Genomic DNA, 22,580 nt, shown 5'->3' with positions numbered 1-22,580 from the left:
TTGTGTGTGTGTGTGTGTCAGCGAGTGCATGTGTCTGTGTGCACGCGCTACTAAATTGTGTGCTTATAAGTGCACTGGGAAAGTAGCAGGGCCTCCCTGAACAAAGGCTCAGCTCTTTTCTGAACAATTAGCTTCGCTAAAAAGGACATCTCTTCCTCCATTAGCGGCACCACGTGCCCCCCATCACTCCATTGTGCAGATAATTCAATTATCCCCACCCCCCTCCGAGTCTCTTTGCCTCCCAGACCTCCCTCTCCTCGTTTTGCCCTCCCTCCTCTCTGTTACCACCATGGTCTCAGATAAAGCTCCGCTAGTCCTCACAGCTGAAGGGAAAATACATCAGTCTGCGGATTTAATTTATTTCTCATTCAATAAATGAAGGTTGTACATTATAGTAAGTAGCACCACTCAAAGGAATGGTGCACTCTGAAAAGATAATGATCCTACTGTGAAAATACAGTTGTTGGTTGCTGTATTGTGTTAAATGTTATATAAATACTCTTTATATTGAGTGACTATAGGGAAGAATTGAACTTTGGCTACTATACAATGGACTTGATTTGGCTATGAATGCATATTACAACACAGTAGGAGGCATTAACTCTTATCATCAACGGTGTACACTCATTGTAGTTAACAGTCTGCGAATATTGCTAAGCTCACGATATAAACATTAGAACAATGGGAGGTCTCTCTTAGGATTCATTAAAGCACCACCTTTCCTGATGAGCTGGCATCTGTTGCATCATCAGCCGTCAGTGATTGCATGTGTTTCTAGAACTGCATGTTCTCTAACTGAAGTGGTTTTATAATTAGTCACTGCACTATTAACAGGAACTTACTACACTCCTACTTCCTAGAAATAAAACTTGTAGAACTCTGGCAAAGGGATCTTTATAAAAAAAATCTTTAGAAATGCTTCTTCAAGCAGAGGAATAGCCAGTAGCTGTTAGTGAGGGGAAAATACTGAGACGTTTCTTAAGGTCAACAGTATTTATTTGGAAAAATACTCACATAAAAGGCTCATCAAAGGAATATTATAGTCACCAGAAATTATTCTTTGAGATGGATTTCTTTGAGTTCAGCAAAGCAGTACTTTGAGTTATGGGACAGAATTTCCAGAGGGACTCTAGTGTAAACTGATTTCAATGCATAATGAAACCAGTTCTCAGAAGGCTAATGTGGAAACTCACTCAAAAGTTTCTAAATTTCTTAAAAGTTTCTAAAAATACTTCAAAAACGAGAAATATACAGTGTAGTAGTGACACGTTACCTTTTCCCTCTGTTTACTGATTAACACCTCTTTCCTCAGGACTATTATCATACCATGCAGTTCAAACTAAGGACCATGGCAGCAGTGTAGCCCATTCCTCCACAGTTGTCTGTCGCTTTTCCGTGTTTCCACTCTTGTTTTGTTTTATTGTTGGAGGGGGAAGTGTGCGCCGGCCTGATTAGCATCACTGTTTCCTCCTTTCCCATAACCCCCCAGACCCCCGCAGGCTGCCTGTTTACTTTTAGAAATAAAAAATGGGCCTGCGCCCGTGAGGACGTGCCCCTCATCAGAGACGAAACCCCCCCTCCCAAGACTCCAAATCTCAGATCCTCCTCCCCTCCCCTCGTCTTCTCTCTTCTCCTCCCATCAACGCCAGTCCCAGTCCTCTGACTTATCCCTCTCCTTATCCGTCTTCTCTCCTCAAACTGTATTCCGCCCACTCTCCTCTGCTTTCCACCCCGTTCCCCTCCTCTTCCAACTGTCCAGCTGTCAAATCACATCAAATAAAACACAGGCCAATGGTCCCTGAGTGCCAGATCACAGCTGTGTCTGTGTGTACTAAATGGGAGTGCATGTTTAAATGTACAGTGAACCCATGAGTGCCTGGGAGTGGATGTGTGTGTGTGTGTGTGTGTGTGTGTGTGTGTGTGTGTGTGTGTGTGTGTGTGTGTGTGTGTGTGTGTGTGTGTGTGTGTCTGTGTGTGTGTGTGTGCGCGTGCGTGTGTGTGTCTGCTTTACTGAATGGGAGGATGCTGTAATACAATACACACCAGAGTGCAGGGTGTGAATTTAATGAATGAATATGCGGAGTGTGCATCACTGCAGGATGTTGGTGGAGTGTGTATGCATGTATGTGATACAGTATCTGTGCCTGGATATACAGAAATACACGCTCACTCCAATATTTTTTCACACACACACACACACACACACACAGGCACATAGTGAATTTCCACAATGGGAGTTTACAACCGGCCCTGTGGTGTGAGTGTTGGATAGTGAAGAGTAGAGCTGGGTTAGTGTAAACATCACCATGGCATGGCTGTTGTCAGGAAGCAGTGTGTGTGACATTGGGCTCTGGGCCAAACATGCGATGGTCCTGTAACATCCAACATCCCCGCCTCACATCTGCTCTGTACTCTTTCTTTCTCACACTAGTACATTTCATTTTAACAACAACCAATCCATTCTCAGAGAAAAAAGGGACTTCAGCAGTAAAAATCTATGTAATGTAGCCCGCTTTAAATGTTAAATAAAATAAAATATATCAAACCATATATCTAAGACTGTGAGATTTTTAGGGACTTTGTCAACTTGGGACTTACTTGTCGTGCTTACAAAAGGTCCTGATTTATTTTTGTTTATTGTTCACCTTGTGCCAGAAAATGGCTGATTTACCCCTTTAATGAAGTCATTATATTACATTACATCCCAGCAAATCCTCAGTTGGATGCCTGAGATGTTTTCAGGTTGATTAGATGATACATAAAACATAGTCATAGTTAAAAACTGGCACAACCTCAGTGGTTAAAAAATGGATGTGACTGCTCCAAAGTGACAAATCCCTTACACAGCAGGAGGATGATAGCCTACAGACATAGTTTGTATTTCCATTTCTGATTATACACCGATTGAATATGAGTTTTCTGAAATCGCAAGTGCAAAATATTCAAGGGGAGACTGTGTTTCAGTTCGAGAGAAATGAGTCAAAGCAACGGCTGCAGGGTGTGGAGACTGTGTCAGAGGTTGCTGAGCTGCTTTTGAGGTTAGAAAAGACTCCTAACACCATATGCTGGTAGCACAAAAAACCTTGTATATATGACACAACCAACAGGAGCTGAACGACTCTAACAACATCTCCAGGTGGCTCAGATACTGTTAGACCTGTGGTCTACATCGTGCAAGATTTAGGGGAAGGATGAGAAAAAAAAAAAAAGGTCAATGCTCGGTCATTTTTTTCCACTCAGCAATGTTTATGTCAACGGTTTAGCGTTGGGAGCAATGAAGTGAGGGCTCTGAAGGAGTGTGTCTCTGGCAACAAACATCAGCAAATCCCATCAAATCCTGACTCCCTCTCTCTCTCTCACACACACACACACACACACATATGCACAGTCAGACCCCTCCACCTCTCCAGAGACCAAACCAGAGGCTTGGGAAAAAGATGGCCGCCCTTTGGCCCCCTGTCTTGCCCCTTGCATCCAGCTCAGGGAGGTGACGGAAGAAAGCCTGTGCCCCTCAGCACCCCTACCCTACTCCCGTGGCGTGCGTCCCAGTCCACCAGCATCAATCACTTTTGAGGACGAGAAGAGGCCGGAGTCAAGCACAGGCAAATGCTCTGGAAGGAATTTTCCAGTTTAAAATAAAACTCATTTGAAAAAAAAGGGAAAGGAAAAAAATAGAAGAAGAGGATTAGAGGCAGAAAAATGCAGGGCATTTGGTTGTCCCCAGAAGTAGAGTGGAGACAGAGAGAAAAGAGAGCGAGGGGGGGGGTGTCTGGTAAAGGCATTGCCCTCGGGGTCAGCATCACCAACATCCCTTGTGCAGCAGACGCAGAACAACAGGCCAAGTTGAGACTCTGTGTGTGTTTGTGTGTGTGTGTCTGTATGTGTGTGTGTGTGTGTGTGTGTCTGTTCTAAAATAACTAAATGAGGGAGTTTAAACGTGTGTCAAGATTGCAGACATGAATGCTAGAGTGTGACTGATTGTCCTTTAAGCATTCCAAACTCTTTTGTTTGCTCCAAGTTGTTAATCCACATTGAACCATTGACTATTTTTCGTTCATTATATATTGAAGCGTGTACAGTGTCGCTAAAAAGAGCAGATGAGTTTTACAGAAGTAGCTATTTAATAGGAACAATGAAAAATGTTTTAATTAAAGGTTAACTTCATTAGAATTATGGGTCTTAATCAAATATAAAATAACAAATACAGGATACTTGTAAATATTGATTTTTGCTGAATATGTATTTTGCCTCTTCTTGTGCTACCTAAAACCATGTTTGAAGTCAGATTTTCTGTGTCCATTTCTTACCAGTAGGGCACACGTCGTGTCCGTTGGGTACCTCCTGCAGGGGTATATCCTGGGGGTAAAGGGGCTGCGATGGGTAGTACTGCTGCTGAGGGTGAACCACGCCTGGGAGCTGGGTCTGAGGGCCCAATGCCACCCCTCCACTCTGCCTCTGGAGGTGAACGACAAAATCAAACATGAAAAAAAAGAAATACTTGGATGGGAATGCGTTATTTCATAAACATTAAGCAAATCACTTGCCACTTGCCAATCACTTGTTTTGGATGAAATTCAAGTCATAAAATCAATGATTTCCAAAGCTTGAACTTCTAAGCACAAAATCATACTTGAACCATTGGAGGGACAGTGCAACTTGCCAGTGTTTTACTTTTACAAGCTTTACAAACTAAATCAACGTGTGTTTTCATGTAACAAATAAGTTTGGCCAGAGTTTTATTTCTTAACTAATGAAAAACATTTATTTCTCTGCCTGGGGATGTAGTGAAAGGTTAAGCTGAAAACAGCTGATCAAACTATCCGGTGGCTTTGGCCGACAGTGCAACCTTGGATTTTGAAAACAATTTTTTTCATTGTTTTCCCTCACAGATAACCCCTTGCGGCTAAATTTGACTCATTCAGTTTATCTTTGCAGTGTTGTTTTATCCTGCTTATCACAGAGCTGTTCACGTAAGAGGTTGCACCAAGGGGGGGAAGTCTGAAGTCAGCACTTGACAGAGGAGCCAGGGGAGATATGAAATTCTATGTGGATACAAGAGATAGTCGGGGAGAAGATAGCCACTTGGCCATTTATAGCATTTCAAAATCTTCATTTCACAACAAACACAAACCTCAATAGATATTGTTGAATGTTTCAGTTTGAAACTGATGTGAATGAGGGATTGACATTTTTCTCACAAGAGCGTGCCAAGCAAGGCACAGTGTGCTCTTTTTTACTTGCCATGTTAAATTAGGCTTAAAAACATGTTTCTATAAAATGTTACCACAGCTGTTGCTGGAGTAATGTATGTTCCACATTCATCACATGTAGTATGCTTTCATAGTTTATGCTCATTTCATAAAAGTCCCTCAGTAATGTGTCATTCAATATGGTGCAATTACTCATCTTGTCAAAAGAGAGTAAGAGCAACGCCGCAGTTCATCTTGCCAATGTAGCTCCCACAAAGAGGGACTGTCATATGTTATATGTCGTATGTGTAACTGTCAGACTGGCTGACAGAGTGACTGCCGATCTGATAAGCAGCCCCCGTTTAAGCACAGCGGCATTTATCAGTACCCGGCCAGCTTTATGGATGGCTAACATGACCGGAGGATCAGGAAGGCCAGTTTACGAGGCTCTTTAGAGCTGTGCGTGGGACGCTGCCGTCTCCTATCAGGCCAGTCAGCAAGGAGGAAAAAGTTAGATAGGCATGGAAGGAGCCACACGGATGATTTATAGATTAGACAGGTAGACTGACATAGATAACAGTGGAGATAACATCAACACTATAATATTCTTTGATCAGTTCAAATGTAGAATAACTTTTAATGCAAAGAACAGTCTGCGATTCAGAAAATGAACAGGGACCTTGACCGAGCCTTGAATACCTTTTCAGTCAGAATACTATACAAACTTTCTGTACTTCCCACTTTCATATGTATATTAATATTTTCAACATAAATTGGCTTGTGTTTTTGTAGTGCCGGAGAAAAAAAGAAAAACACAGACACCGGTATGGTCATGGTCTTAAACATGACCACAGCTACTGTAGGATTGTACATGAAATGATTCAGAATGGGAGTGTATTACAAGCCATTTTTTTTGCGACAGGACACGTTAAAAGCCTATTTCTGAACAATAATAAAACCATGGTAAAACATAGAGAAACATGCACATTACATTATACGTTGATATTTATAGTAATAAACCAACATTTGAATAGAAAAAAGTCAGCAGGCATTGAGATTCTCACTCAACTGGCACGTGGACTAGTGATAATCCAGTCCACTCTCGTGCAAATTCAAAGATCTGACAGATTCGAGTGGAGAATGGGCCACACCATTTTTAGTGTTTCTATATACTATAAATAGGTCAGTGTATTTGATGTTGTGCCTCCTGTCTAAGATGTTTACAGCCTGTATTAAAATTCCAGTGTCATCAAAGTAGATTCATGCTCATTAACATTTTTGTCACCTGCCAGTTAACCCACAGAGTAACTTGAACTATATATAGAAGGGAACATGTTTTTGAAATCACACAATGTGTTTTGCAATATAGGAACATAAAACTTTTAACCCATTTAAAAAGCGACTGAAATTTCTCAATGTTGTAAGGCACCATTTTAATTCAACATTTGTGCTTTGCCTTTCATATACAGTGCCTCATGGTTATACACGCATACATTTGCTCGTTAATTCATTTATTGTCTAGTCTATCTGCCCCCTAGTGGTTCAACGAAGGAACTGGGCTGCAGTTGCAGGGCCTTGGTGTTGTGCCTGTTGGCCTCCTTGTAATGACTTAGACACTTAACAAAATTAAGCGTTTCCTGCAATGACAAGTGTAAATATCTGATTTTTTTAAAAAGTCCAGAAACCACAGTCATTTACTGTGTAGTGCACTCCTGCAGATGCCTTCTGCAATTTTAGTTGAGTGTCCAAATGCACCCCCCCAAAAAAAAGAAACCTAAAAAATTCCTGCTAAAAAAAACCTACTTTCCGGTATCAATTCCCATGATGCAATCCGTTGCATTTTATAGATGCAAAAATTACATCCGTCAGCCTCTACATCTGTCAGTGATGATGCAACATGGCAGTGATTCAGAGGATTGATTCATGTGATTCCAAACCAAAGCTGCATAAGGAAGAGTGCTCTGCTGTTCCATATGTTGCATGTTCTACAGTAGGGAAGCATCACACAGCTCTTTAATCTCTCTGTATGTTTCTTAGACATTGATATCACCTTTGCAGTGAGGGTGGAGACTTTTTTTTTAGCTCCTACATGCTGCTGGGAAGCCCTTTTTTCCCCCTGTTTTCTGCATGTAGTCTTTTAAAGCATAGAGGAAACTGACTGAAGTGTAAACATAAAAAAATAAAACATCAGGGCTGCTGCTTTTTCGCTGATAATTCATGTAAATTCAAGAGAATAGACCTACTGAGGTGACCCAGGTTCACCCTTTGACCAAGTCTGTCCTGGTATACAGTTGTCTCAATTTCAAAGGCAAGCCCCACCACCTGAGCCAATTAGGACCCTGGGAGCTGTATTCTTCTATGTTTTCTATCAGGCCAGGGTGGGGTTGCCATTTGCATATAACCTCAGTCTCTTATCCTAATGTGCCAGCGCTCTGCATACAAATGGAGGCATTTATTTTGCCGCTCCTTGGCCTTCACCCTTCAAATGCTCTCCTGACAGGAATCCCAATGTTCCCAGCTACCGCTGTCTCTGACTCTGTATTCAGCGCTTTCATTTGGAGAGCATTTAGAAGCCTTGGTGTTCTTGCAAACAGACTGCTGCTTCACTGAGAAAACTGTTATTCAGTAGTTATGGTCTGACACCAATTTGATTGGTTAGTGGCAAAGTTGGAGGCGTACAGGTCTCAATATTTAGAATCTTAATCACAAAAGAGAAGTGCATGTTGGCGGTGGCCGGTTGTGCAACAGAAAGGGGATCATAAGGGCGATTTCACAGCCTTGTAGAAAATCATCTTGTTCAACCGCTCTGTTTCCCAACCTTTGACGAAATCACGATGAACACCATGTACAGATGGAGACACTGCAGCTAAACAGGAAAAATGTTCAGATAGAGCGTGTTCCTGTGAGCTGATGGAATCCAGAGTTGCGAACACACACATACACACACACACACACGGGAGCACACCATTCAAAGTCTCCTGCACACATTCCTACACTGCCATGTGCCTGAGTGGCTACACACACACACACGCACACCCTCAAATGCTCTTTCCCTCACACTCCTGTCCGACTGTGTGGTAGGTAGGCAGCCTTAACACGGAGGTAATTTACGAGGGAGGTCTTACCATTGCGCCCAGACGGTCACAGGGGTGAAGGGCTGGGTAGGAAGAAACTGGATCCATGTAGTAACTCATCACGGACGCTGTGGACAGGAGAAGCAGGGCCTGCTGAAGGGATCAACACACAAACAGATGAGGCAGGGTGGTGCGACCTATCTATCACACGCTGTTTACGCTTTGTGTGCTGCAAGTGTGTGGCATATGCTATGTGTGTGTGTGTGTGTGTGTGTGTGTGTGGGCGTATGTATTTTTGTGTGTTTATGTAGGTGTGTGAGAGAGGAGGAAGAGATGGCGGGAGAGGGAAGGGGGGGTCAAAAACAGATAGAGTGAGAAATACGAGCTGAGTTTCATTAACCTGCTACATCAGCGGCACAGTTGAGAAGGGTGAAAACTGGTTCAGGGCTTTTTTTTTAAAAAAACATTCAAAAATGTATGTTGTCCCAGCCAACTTTTGTCTGATTCAAGTTTTTTTTAAATGTGTGAAAAGATGAAGCAAATCCATCCATCCAGAGGCTTGTTAACCTCACATTTCCATCACTTCTCCCTCACCATCTCCCTCCCTTCTCCAAATGCAAAACTGCCTCCTCTTCTCATCTGCCTCACCTCCTCTACTTCCTCCTCCTCCTCCTCCTCCTCCTCCTCCTCCTCTGCACCTTCCTCTTCCTCTCCTTCCTCCCCTCCTACACACTTTGCTTATCACTTAACATTGTTTACTCGAAGCAGCATCAACAAAAAGAGACTAGAAACTGAGCTGAAGGAATACATTAGAGGAGGAGTGGTGTACATGGGCAGTGGCAGGTCCCATCTTCCTCACATTCATATGTTAAGCGATTTGGAATATCTAGTCTGTGGCAGCTGCTGATAGAGTGAGGGGAAGATGTGTCAGTGCTCAATGCTTGCAGATGTTCACCAGCTCAAAAAGACTCAGATGCTCTTGTTTCAGGAAAAAAAGTGCCCATACACAAACTGAATAATGTGCAAATCACTTCTATCATTCAGATCATACAGTACCTTTAGGCTTTGGTGAGGTGACAAACAATAAATCAGTGCTAATTAAAATGAGCAAAAGTATTCATATAGCCCTAATTATTCATTTTGTGATATAAATAGATCCTTTTTATGCATGTTATATTTTGAGTGCTCTATCTGAACGCAGTTTCAAGCCCACAAAGTGTAAAAAACTGACAAATCTTGACATAAAGTTCATTTTACAAAGAGATAAAGATGTGCACGTAACTTTTTTTTTCTTGTTTAGACGTTTTGAACGCTGCTGTAAGGTCGCAAAAATAAGCAGAGATGAAACAGGTCAAAAGCAGCACATCTAAAAATTTTTTTTTTTTTTTTTTTTTTTTTTTTTAAAGGGCGCTGCGAGAATTCCTGACGGGAAAAAACAGAAACTTTAAAGCCGACACTTTTCCCCTTCTGTGCATCAAAGGAGCACCGAGCACCGATAACAGCACACATTGATGTATAGTTCGTTTTGCTACAAATACATAAAAAAAATAAAAAAAAAAAAAAAAGAAAAAGAAAAACTTTGCACTTACCGACTGCTGCGGTGTGAGAAGTTTCCTGTGAAGTGGAAGCGCTGGGCAGCTGAGTGTGACAGCTGAGCGGTGGACTGCAGAGATGCTGTACCTGCTCGCAGCGAGTCCCACTGAGAGGAAGGAATATTATGCACACTTTTAGTCCCTCCCTCAATCGCACGGTGATCCTCTCCAAATCCTATTTTTCCTCCGCATGTAGTCTTTGGACTTCACATGCAGCTGCGGTTCACATGCAGCCGCAGCACAGGTGTGAACTTGTAGAGAGCCTGTGGTGGTCAGTAATGGGTTTGGTTGGACAAAACTTTTCCTGTCTTACATCTTACATTACTGAAATATTCCAAATTACTGTGGGTGAAGTATATTTATCCAATATAAAGTCAGCTATGAGGTTTCCTCAATCTAAACAAGGAAGTTATTAAGGCAACAACTGATGTGTCATTTGTGATTAGACCCGTTCCTTAAATAATCCAGGACTATATTCTCTCATTGCTTTGTGTAATGTTTCATTAAAATGGCCTGGTTTAAGCTCAATTTGATTGAAGTTTGTTTATTTGTTAGTTTGTTTTCCTTTAGTCAGAGTCTTACTGGGAAAAATAGCAGGAAAGAGGGAGGAAAACATCACATGGAGACGGTTGTGATGACAATGACAATAGCCGATCTTCCTGTGATGTTGTCATCTGGAAAAAAAAAAAAAAAATCAGTGTGCATGTACGTGTGTCACATCAGGCAGGCAAGTTTATTTAAAGCACCACTATGAAAAAAAAAACCTAAAACAAATAAAGATATAACACATTTCAATCAAACAGTAACATTTAAAATTCGCTGGTACATGTCTCCTGGCTCGTGGATTGTCCTGCATGGTGAACCTCTGAAGTCTGGCATCAAACCAGGCTGAAACCAACCATTTGAAGAGCTGTAGCTGTCAAATCAATTTGTCTGAGGAGTTGCCAGAATGAACCTGAGAAGCATCTGGCTCTTGAGAATTTATTTACTGTACATCACTGACTATCATATCACCCCCTCCCCACCCCACCTCTGGCCCCCTAACCCCAACCAACAGCCAATGCATGTGGGACACTGATTAAAGCTGTGACAGAAACGCTGACCACTCTTCTGCGAAATGAGAAGTTCCCCCTCAGTACGACGCAAGATCTACATCCACCCGCTCTGATAGGGGTTAGTGATAACCAGGTAAGGGTGTGAAGGTTTATCTATTTGCTTATTTATCGCTTTATTTGTTTATTTATTTCCATGCTGCAAGCTCGCAAGCTTTCTGCAGCATTGCTACCTAACAGCACAGAGCACTGTCTCCCTCTCTCTCTCTCTCTCTCTCTCTCTCTCTCTCTCTCTCTCTCTCTATCAGCTTAACACTCAACACTTGCGAGTCATCTGAAACACCTTGTGGCTCCATGATAATTCTGTGACCCCAGTGCAGCATTTGTTTGAATTAGAAAGTGCATGGTTCAAACCTCCTGACAGCCACTGCTCTTAACAGTAAATCTTAAAAGTCTTGGGTAAGGAGGTGTGTGTATGTGTGTGTATGTGTGTGTGTGAGTGAAGAGCTGAGGCAAGGGGAGGGGGGGGGGGGTCAAGTCCAAGGTGAGAGGCGTGAAGAAGTACCATAAGGGGCTCAGTGGCAGGCAGCCTGTATTTTCTCAAGACCTCATCTGAATCCCTCTGCGTTCTGTGGGCCTCAGCGCCCCGGGCCCCCAGGGGACACAGATGGGCAACACGTCGAGGGCAAAAGGCGGGGGTATGACTTATTGCCATGTGGAGAGAAAAGCACGGGACGTGCCCCTGTGATGAGACCAAATTGAATAAAAGCGAGGATGAATGCAATCCAGATCTTCAGCCGATGCCCCAGCAATGCTGTTTCAATTAGCCGGCTCACCAGTTCAAAGGCGAGGCCCTTGATTCACTTCTGGTCCGCATGAAGCCACTATCATCACGTTGCCCCCTTGCCTTTCACCTCCCCATTATGGTGCCACCTTTTTCCGCTCAGAGCCTCCTCCTATGTGCTGGCTGTGCTCATGTTTTACATTAAACAGATAGTGAACGCCTTGCCATCACCACCAGTAAAAGCCATCAGTCAAAAGACCTGCAGGGGTTTACGGTCTTCACCATCACTCTCCTTGTAAAGTCTTATAGTGTTCTTGCACCTACATCAGCTCTGAATTAAAGAGATATGATTTCTCCCAGAATATCTGAAATCTTTAAAATATGCTTACACTTTATTCTTTTTTTCATGGCTTAGTGTTTATTGCCATATTCTGCACCGAAAACCATCAGGAGTTTAAAATCTCTATGGCGTAAACGTTGAAACAAAGTTCTCATGACAGACATGACATTATCTGCCTTGAAAGATACAGTACCACGTAGGGGTCATATTTTCATTTTTACCGTCTGTTTAGAAGTGACAATCCCACCTCAACCTGAAGAATTCAAACTCCAGTTGATCATTTTACTGGAATATCTCTAAGAAAACACTCAAAAAGATAAATAACTTGAGGTGACAGTTTGCTTTAACGTGAGCAAACAATGCTTTCAGACATAAATTCCACAGACCTAATATTTCAGCTAAGAAAACCAAATGTTTTATAGATGAAACATAAGTTCTAAAATATGGGACTGTTCTGCAGCTCTTATGTTGTCTTCATCCCGGGACATTGATGGATCCCTGTCAACCCTGTACTTTTTCTTTTTTTTCCTTTTTTTTTTTAATCAGAACACCAAACCATACTGCTGTCTGTCCTCCTCTGGTGCCCTGCGTCTTGGTGAGCGGCTCCAGACTGTGAATCCTTTTGTCTCATTTTCTCATTTTGGATCTTCCAAAGATAGCGCTGACAGGTGATATTAATGGTCTTTTATTAGCATCGTCCTGATTGCTACAGATTTTTGGAAGCAAGAGATAGAGGGAAGGAGCAAGAGAGGGGAGGAAAAAAAAATGAAAGAGAGAGAGAGAATATGGAAGTCCTCCGCCCACCGCTTCTCACAGGAGATCGCCTCTCTCTTTGATAGCCTGCCCGAATCTGTTCCCCCCATAGAAACTGCCCTGCAGATGTTGTTGCTGAATGCCGACTACAAAGAAGGAGCCCTTTATGAGAAGAACATCTATTTTGGGCCTCAGTGTTTCCGAGCCGTGGTGCTCAGTGAGAGAAGTACAGGCCTAATCTTTCTGCCGCTGAAAACTCTGTTTTATTCCCTGCCCATGATATTTTTAGATTAAAGCCCAGTTCTAATGAATAAAGTGAGGATGTAATATTTTATGACAGTATCAATATGCCATCACCGCGGTGGGCTCGGGCCTGAAAAAGCCTTGCGTTGCTATTGGCATCAGCAGAGAGAAAGTGGGGGAATATGGGGTAGTAACCTCAAGGAACATGGAGAAGCCTTTGTGTCAGGCCTGACTAGATTCATTTAGAAGTGTTTGTGGTTAAGACTCTCACCCTCACCCACAGAACCGTGACTTTGTTGCACTGTTGACTGTGAGGCAAAGGTCTTGGGGGCAATATTAGCTCTTGATATTATCTTTAATTAAAGCACCAATCCCTCAGCCAAGTTGTCCAAACACTCCTAAATAGGCTCTGTAAATCAGACAAACATCCTCAATATTTGATGGGTCGAGAGTGTGCACTATAGCCTCCAGATGGTTTGTGTTTCTTAAGCGTTTCACGAGGGATGGTACGGGACAGCGATCTTCTGTTCGAGTGTGCCTCTTGACAGAACGAGTTCCTCCACATCACATGCTGAGTCGTTGGATTTCTGCCTAGGTCGCTCTCTCTCCCTTTTTGTGTTCCGTCTCCTCTGTGTGTGGGTTTGTCTGTAGGCTATACGTGTGTGCATGTACTGTAGCATTTATTTTTTTGTCAGTCAGTGTTGTGCTTTAATTAATGACATGCCCACAACCATCTGATTCTACAGTCAAAACTAGCACTGCACATTTGATGGTTATGCAAAAAGCAAGTACAGCACACGGGACAGATCATGGATTTGCATGTATTTTACATCATACTTCAAAGGCTCAGAGAGTAAGTGTCCTTTTCAAAGCTTATACCAGATTTAATTAAGTATGAAGTTAATGTTATTTGGTAAAATAACGCCTTACACTGATCTTTTGTAAGAAAAAAAAATGTGTAGTAAGATGAAAGGAAAAAGCAGGCTGAGGAGGGAGGGTGAGAATGAGATGCTGAGTCCAACATGCCCTGGTTGATAAGCTGCTGGCCTGGCGCCAGATTACCCCCCGCCCCAATACACACGCATGCACATAAACACACACAAACACCCCACCCAGTGGCCAGTTTGACCCCCCTGCACCACATACACACACACACACACACACACCACCACCACCACTCCAGTGGCGTCTCCAGCTCGCTATTCCTCTTCATTAGTGTCCCAGAACGAGATGCTTGTCATGTAATTAGCAGAGGAGGTTTTCTGAATGCCTGTGTAACATACACTCTCATTAGAGACGTGAGAGAAGGCTGGAGTGAGAGAGGAGAGGTGGGGAGACAGGCCTGGGAGGCATGTAGAGGGAGAGCAATCAGCGAGACAGATGGGGAGAGAGAAAGACAGAGGGACAGAGAGAACATGCCAGGAAAAAAAAAGTGTTGAGCACAACAAGAAAAACAGAAACTTACATGACGAGGGGAGAGATTTCTGACTTCAGTTTGCCAACAGGGGATGTGAGTGGCAGCTACTTGGTCTGGACAAATTTATGACGACTTACTTCAGTCCACTGGTATTCTCGTTAATATCTATAAATTCTGCAACAGGCATTTAAGCCAACCTTTGCTCAGTTTTCTTGCAGCATCATCAGATTTAAATATGATAAACGGGTAAAGTGAAGAGAAATATAAATATGATGAATGGACTTAATACCCTGACATTTTTCAAGTTTTGTGCTCCTTGTAAACCCTCTAAATCTTGTGCTCTCTCTACAGACTATTGTGAAGTGGCTATCTCCTCTGAAGAGCTACAGATGATATCCTCCTTTATCTCTCTTCACCGTTTTAACCCATAAATACACCTTTAACACACACATCCTAGGATTATTACAGTTTCTAATCTGGTGCCGTATGTGTAAGGTATTTAAGGACCTAGGTGAGTCTGACAGTCAACCTGAAGATTTCCCTGGTCGCTTGTTGTGAGAGAGCAGTTTCATTAGCTCCACTACATCCCTGTTGTGTTCGCACTGATAACAACATCAGTGCCACTAGTAGACCTGTCGGCTTCGTTCAGTTCATCCAGTCTGTGATGAGGTGTGGTTCAGGCTGCAGAGGAGGGCTTATCAGGGTGATGAGAGGGAAGAAGGAGCTGCTTGTCAGTGGCTGCTTTTCAATGGAGTCTGTGTTGTGTCCGGAGAAGCAGGAATTGAAGTGTATAAGACAGTCTCATAAAGTCCAGCTCCAGCTTCTCTCCTCCACCACACCAGACCGGTAGAGGAGAGAATATTTGAAAATGTCTTTTGTGCTTTGTTTTATAACCCACACAGGTGGCAGGTGGGTAGCAATAAAGTTTGGAAAAGGACAATAACTGAGGATACTTTTCTGTATTGCACAGCTTGCTTTATACTGTCCTGATGTGACCAACCAATCTGGAGATTTATATTATTTGACTCAGGTCTATCTATTACAAGTATCTGTGTTAATCATCTGGAGAAATTTCAAAAAGATTTTTTGCATATAACCATGGAAATGTTTCTTTCCAGACAGGTTTTCCTCATTAGCTTATCTACAATAGCATTTAGTACACACTTGCTGGCAACTGATAACTGATAGTTGATAACTTGAACTTTCTTTCAAAGGAGCTATTTGAAAGTGTCTCAATAAAGACTCCAGTACAGTATAATGGAGGTTTTAATAGCCCATAAAACAAAAAACCGACCTTGGATTTTTCATTATTTTATAGATAAAAGCACTGTAAACCATAATACATAAGGAAAATTTCAGCACAGAAGATTGTACTTATTTGTTTGAGTTATTCTAAACTCAAAATACAATGGCTGTGCTCCCATTTAGTATGTGTATACAGCCAAGGCTCTGAATCAGACAGTCTGATTGGCTGACAGCACCAACTGGAGCCAATAGGAATGTACAATTGAGTAACGTGACTGTGGACGTCACTGGCAAAGAATGCGGATAAGAATCGACCAATAAACAGACAGAAAGCAGCAATAGGCCAGACAAACAGTAAAACTACTCCAAATATTTCATTACTTTTAACGTTAGTGGATCGATCGAAGTCAGTGACCCACACGGACGATCCGGGGATAGATAGAAAGTGCCGATCGTGTAGTTTAAGGAGAAAAAAACCGACACGTCTCAAACTCAAACGATCACGGAGTAAGGACGCTCTACAGACAACGTGGAATTCTGAAGCATATATGCTCCAGTGGGCCTAAGGGCTATTTACTTCCAGTCTTGCTACACCTTCTGAGCAGCGCGACTTCTACAGGGCAGACTGGAAATTAGTGACGAGATGGATCAACCGAGTTGGGGCTGGCTGGTTAGCATACTAACTTCAGTAGAAGAAAATACATGATAGAAATAGAACCAAAACAAAAGGGTTGCTTTCCACCTCTGGGGACAGCTCCTTAAAGAATTAAGTTTGATGCTGAACTCGCAACACTTCTTCTATACTGGTGAGTAAACAGCTGTCAATGCTAACATTGACTATGTAGCAAAAGCATAACTTACAAATATCTTCTGTAAAGCCTTGTATAATACATGTTACCTTACAGAAATGTTTCTTATCTGCAGCTTATATGATATGGGCTGTATAATGTGTGATTCCACTTGCTGTAAATTCAGTAGGGTTTGTTAGCTCGACTGTGCCTTCTCTCAATAGTTACTGCCGCTGCTAGCTGAGTAACTGTCAGCTCATGAGACATAGCCAAAGAAATTAGCTAAGCGCTCCACACTGAAGTTGAAAATTCATATCATTACAGTATGACCTCTGTATGAACATGCTGTGGCTTATTGAAATGTTACTATGAAGTCTTCAGAGTCAATGAAATTCATTTTACAGTGCTAAATTGTCCATATTACATGAAATAGTGCACTCAGGAAACAAGCTAGTTAGCCGCTGTGCTGAAAATACCTTGTTGATCTTAGCTCTATGGTGGATCTGAGATGACTGTGGCAAGCTGGCTGTGACGGACCATTATATATTTTTTCTTAATATCAAGTAACATATGTTCATGTTATTGAATTTATAATATAATTTCTACAGTGAAACGTCATGAGAGATTTGCTATAGAGGGTTAACTGTGTTAGTGAGCAGTATGTCCGTATCCACACTATATAGGGCAGCACTGAAACAGACGTAGGCCTCCTGTCCATCATTCATTGGGGCTGTGTAACTGGCCAGCTTCTGTGGTGTCTGACTAACCTCAGTTACATCAAGTTACATATGCACTTAACAGATTCAATACCTAATGCACTGCAGCATTTTAAGGTTGTCCTGAGAAATGTGACAGTGCAGTGTGACTAGTAACTATACAGTAGGTGTCAGATAAATGCCTTGAATTAAGTAAATATACAGTCCTAGCAAACCGCAGCAAATTTCTTGTACTTCAGTCAGTCAACAGGTGAACACCACTGACATTGTTCTGCCTGCCTGCTGCATTTTATTTAGCATTCAAGACTATTTCCAAAAAATAAGAGTGTTTACCAAGTGAAAGTACTGTGATAAGTGAGCTTGTGGGGACTTGATTGTGGTTGTCTCTCTTCCACTTTGACTCTCTGACTCCCACACTCTATTTCTCTCCATCTTTGTCTCTCTTGCACATGCACACACAGTCAAACCCATCTCTCATCACCACTGTCTGGCAGGGCGGTCTTTCTACCTTTGTTTCTCTCCAACTTTTCACTCCCAGTCTCAAGCTCCATATCCCATTTCCAACCACCAGCTGACCCCACTCACCCACACCTCACTCACCCCTACTCCCACTCCACTCCCATCTCTTACTGTGCAGAAATGGGGTTATTTTTAGAGCTCTGTTGATGGTTTAAGGATGTTAAGTCCACATTGTGCCATGGATTTTCAGTGAGGAAACAGGCTGTTTCTCTTCTTGCCCCCTCACTTCCATTTCATTTTCTTCTCCGCATCCTCTCTTTCCTTCTCAAAAGCCCTTTCTCCACAACACCCCCTCACCAACACACTTTCTCTTTCTCCCCTAGCTTTTCCCTCTCTCTAACTGCCCAATTGTCAACACACGCTCTCACCTCCCTCCTCACACCTACGCAATTCTCTCGTTTTCTCATTCTCTCTTTCTCGTCTTCGTTCTCGGTCTTCCTAGCAGAGGGCTTTTTTTTCTGCTCCTACATGCAATCTGGGCCTGTCATCATTCTGACTGCTCACCCACTCTGCTGTCTGTGTATAGATACTTTCAGTAGTGCACCTCACAGCGTTGTGTTACAAGGCCTGTTGTGTTTGTGATGTACAAAACATCCCAAAAACAACCAAAAGTGCACATACAAAACTGAATATCACAGAATGCTGAAACGGCAGTGGTCAAATTCTGATTTGACTTGGCTATAAATCCAACTCTGGTTTTGTACACCAGGTATTTGCATGTACTGATCCAGTTCTTGATAATTGTAACTGAAAATATAAACCAGATACAGGAATTTTAGAGCTCCACATCAGCTGACCTTATAGAAAAAAAAATTGTGTTTAATATGATAAGAGCAGTTATGCTTAAAGCTCCAGAAGCTAATGCAGTAGTGACAACAACAACATGTTAAGTCAATGAATAGATTGTGAAATGTATGCAGGTTTATAGCATTGGTATACTCAAGGATATGTAACTCTTTGAGAAAAGTTCCTAGCACAAGCTTACTATAAGACACTGCTGGTGTCACTCTTGTTTCACAGCTCAACTCTGCCCTCTATCTCTGGTTTACTGAAATGCAGATACAGTATGGGTTAAAAGTGTCATTTTTAGCAGCAGCATGATACAAACCAAAAACAAAAGTCTGCTTGCTTTGAATAAAAATTCCTAGTGTGTTTTTCTTTTTTTCTTTTTTTTTTTTTTGGCCAAGTAGGACATGTTGTCAGTTTCTCTCTCTTTAACCAATTAAAACAAATCTCTTAAGCTCCCCTTTTGTTTACACACTACCTGACGTAGCGTTTGAGCTGGTGCACTCTGCTGTCAGATCTCAGTCAGAGAGCTGGCACGGCCACCTGCTGGCTTCTGTGCGTCTCACCAGCCGTCTCAAATAGCCCTCACCATATGTTAACGCTTTACTCCCCAAATACCCATGATGACAGCGTCGCTCTGTCTCTTTAAGACCCGGCGTGGAATGCTGTGGTTTCCCTAGGCGTTTGGGGTAGTGCCCTCACCCACACATAAACACAACCCTAAAAGTGACTGTGACTCACTCTCCTTCTCACTGTCTCTCTTCCCTATGATTCTTAGATGCGTCCCTGGTCTTGTCCACACAATTGATGATGTTTCTTGTGTTGTTCTGTGGCTTGTACTTTGGTTCCATACTTCACTCCAGTGTCTGAAAGAAAACAATGTCCTGACCTCATCTGGCTGGCAATATGTCAGTGTGCGGCAGTGTCTGTTTCCTGTTTCACTTGTTTGTTTGTGCCACAGGTGAAAAAGGAGGATGTTGTTTTTTTTGTCTTTGTCTTAAATTATAATCTTATCTTGCAGATGTGAAGCTTTTGAGGAAGTATAGTATACTGTCTTTAGATTAGTCAGGTACATACAGGTACATGTAACACTTTCTCAAAGTGGTCTCAGACTTTTGTACCTGACTGTAAGTTGTTTTTTAATACAAACATCATTAAAGAAGAAAAAAAAGAAAGTTCCCATAAGATGTTTTTATATTTTACTAATGAATTGCATTAGCTAATTTACTCCAAAACTTCATCACTGCTTCTTCTCCCATGTCTCCCAGTCTGAACAAAAGGGTACCTGAGTCCTCAATGAGCCACCGCTAGCTTGAGCCAGAGAGCCCTCCAGTGGCAAGAGTTGGCACTACCTCTCCCTATGAATAGGATCAATAGGCAAGCTCCCTTTATTAGATCCAGATTTGACCGTCTGAAGGCACAGATGAATGATTTTTGTAGTCTGGTGAGCAGCCCACATCGAGTTCAGCCTGTCAGACATGTCTGGGGGGATGTGGGGGAGGAAAGAGAGACGCGGGCCTCAAAGTAAAAGCCTTGAGAATGCGGGACAGGGGTAAACCCTAAACCTGAGAGCTCAGACCGGGCTAGCAGCCTTCCAGGGAACAACACTTTTCTTATTGAGCCAGCGGGCCAGACCCAAATGAGAGGTGACAGCATATTCATTTCACTCAGTGTTTTTCTTTAAGGGCTTTTTAAAATGCTGCTGAATGATGAGCGGTCAGTGGATTTATAGTTCAGGGGATGATTTAGGCTTTCTAAATGGCACTGCTTTCCTCCTGCTCCTGCTCGCCCTGCGTTTTTCCACAAGAGCAGTCATTTTCAGGGGCTTTATTTCAGCTTCATGTTGTTCATGTAGGGATGACTCCCCCTTGGCAACCCAGACTGATTTTAAAATGTAAAGTGAGCACCTTGGTTTCCCATGCCCAGTCTGGACTAGAGGCAGGGTGTGTCCACACTTGCAGCTGAACTGACATAAGATAAGTGGTCTGGGAAATCCTTGTACATACCCAGAGAGGAGAGAGATTCTCAGTGTTTTGTGGTGTTGAGAAAAGTGATTATATGGATGCACAATGTAGAGCCATGAAGCATAGACACACACACAGACACAGACCTAAACACACCTCTCTTTTCTTATGATAAAGTGCATACCATGACATATTGTGTGTAATGACAACATGCATTTTGTCTCGACAGCATATGTCCTTTCCCAAAACATCAAGTCCTATAAGCTGTCATCTCAGCATTACCCCCCGAGGCGAGAATACCAAGACTGAACAGATAAGGTCATATTGTGGACATATCAGCGGTCTGCTCTGGACCCGATGAGTGGCAACACATCAGAGGCACTGGGAGGTCGTAAATTTATAGGGATGCTATTACCTTCATAAATGCTTGCCTCATAAAATGACTGCCTTGCTTTAATTTAATACTTCCCCTTGCTAATTATCACCGCACACACAAGTAGGCTGCTGTCTGCACTTGGCATTGTGTGAGGGATTTTAAAAGGACAGAGAGGGCACGTGTTTGGATGAGTTTCTTTGAATTTTGTTGTTCCATCCCCCAAGTTGTGTCTTGATATTAGACTGACACGACAAGCTCGACTTGTAAACACATTGTAACCCTTTTCTCGCAGCAAATGAAGCTTTAGCTTTGACGTTGTTGCAGTGTGTTGTATGTCAGTGTTCAGAGAGCGTAGACAGGTTAAGACCTTCCCCCAAGAGCTACAGTTATAGTTGTTTAACCGTGAGCACCAGGAAATACATCTCCTGCTTCTCCATTAGGCCTCCCCTAAATCTTTCAAACTGTAATTCAATACATGAAAATATAAAAGAAATATTAAGGGAGAGAGGACTTCTACTGTTTTGAACGTGCTCAGTTACTGCTGTTACCGCACTTACTGTTCCGTGTCTGGGCCATGAATGCCTTGAAGCTTGCGTGAAAAGATTTGATATTTCTGCCCTGCCTTCCCTGGTGCCACACTGCCATTTTCTCTCTCCCTGAGGAGCAAAAAAAAAAAAAAAAAAGGGGAATGAGACCGATCTCCATCTCCAGATCATCTCTCAGTAGCCCCTTCAACTAAATAAATAACTCATTACAGTTCAGAGTAAGGAGCTTCATTTACTCTAGGCGATGTAATCACAGATGTCTGTAGGTTGCCCACATCATCTCAAATACAAGTGCTTTTGGTGGAATCCCAGGAGAAGGAGCTCTGAAATGTTAACATACCAGTGAGGAAAGACTGGCAGTGGACTGCATATGGGAAACAGTTGATGGTAGATTGTTTGGCCGAACTGCAGAGAGGGATTAAGTCCGCTTATTAAAGCACAAGGGGAGATTCTGTTTGCAACTATATGCTAAATAAACATGAGACACAATCGAGACTGTCAAGAGCTCTGTTTGGACTCTCCACAAGAGGCATGATCACCTCACAGCTACATTCCACACTAAATGTCATTACCACGGCAAAGCACAAAAACAAGAAGTCGTAGATGGTGTAAGACTTGATGAAACATCCAGACAGAGGACTCGAGGGATTTGCACATATATTCTGTTTTTTCACCTCTTTTAAAAACATGAGAGGGTGTTGCCACATAGGAAAAAATCAATCAGTGTCAGAAGGTTTAGACAATTATAGCAGGCTGATTCAGCAACCTCTGATATCTGACATGGTACTGTTTGAAGTAGCATTGTTCTGCCATCTAAGGCTAAACAAGTGTTAATAACAATTAGAAATATTAATTAAGTAGTGTAGTATGACAGGTATATTTTAAGCAGTTACTGTAGGCTATCTGCCTGTTTTTTGTGTTTTCAGTGCTAATAAATCACAACCTCTTTTTCCACTCAGTCTAAATTTAATCCACTGAAATCAGATTTAACCTAATATGATGAGAACGTATTAAAGATTCCCATGAAAGGCTGTATTTTGGTTGACTGGGGACAGTTTGACTGGGTATACTATAAGCTGGATGCTTTGGCCTTTATTAATATTTCTATCAACATTAGCACAGAATACCATGTAATATTTTTTTTCTTCGTCTCTTGCTCTTTGAGAATTTAATAGTTGCTGTTCAAATGTGTTAGAA

Source organism: Seriola dumerili, unplaced genomic scaffold, assembly GCF_002260705.1.
Source record: "Seriola dumerili isolate Sdu_G_001 unplaced genomic scaffold, Sdu_1.0 BDQW01000102.1, whole genome shotgun sequence".
Lineage (NCBI taxonomy): Eukaryota > Metazoa > Chordata > Actinopteri > Carangiformes > Carangidae > Seriola > Seriola dumerili.
Note: the sequence above shows the minus strand (reverse complement) of the source record.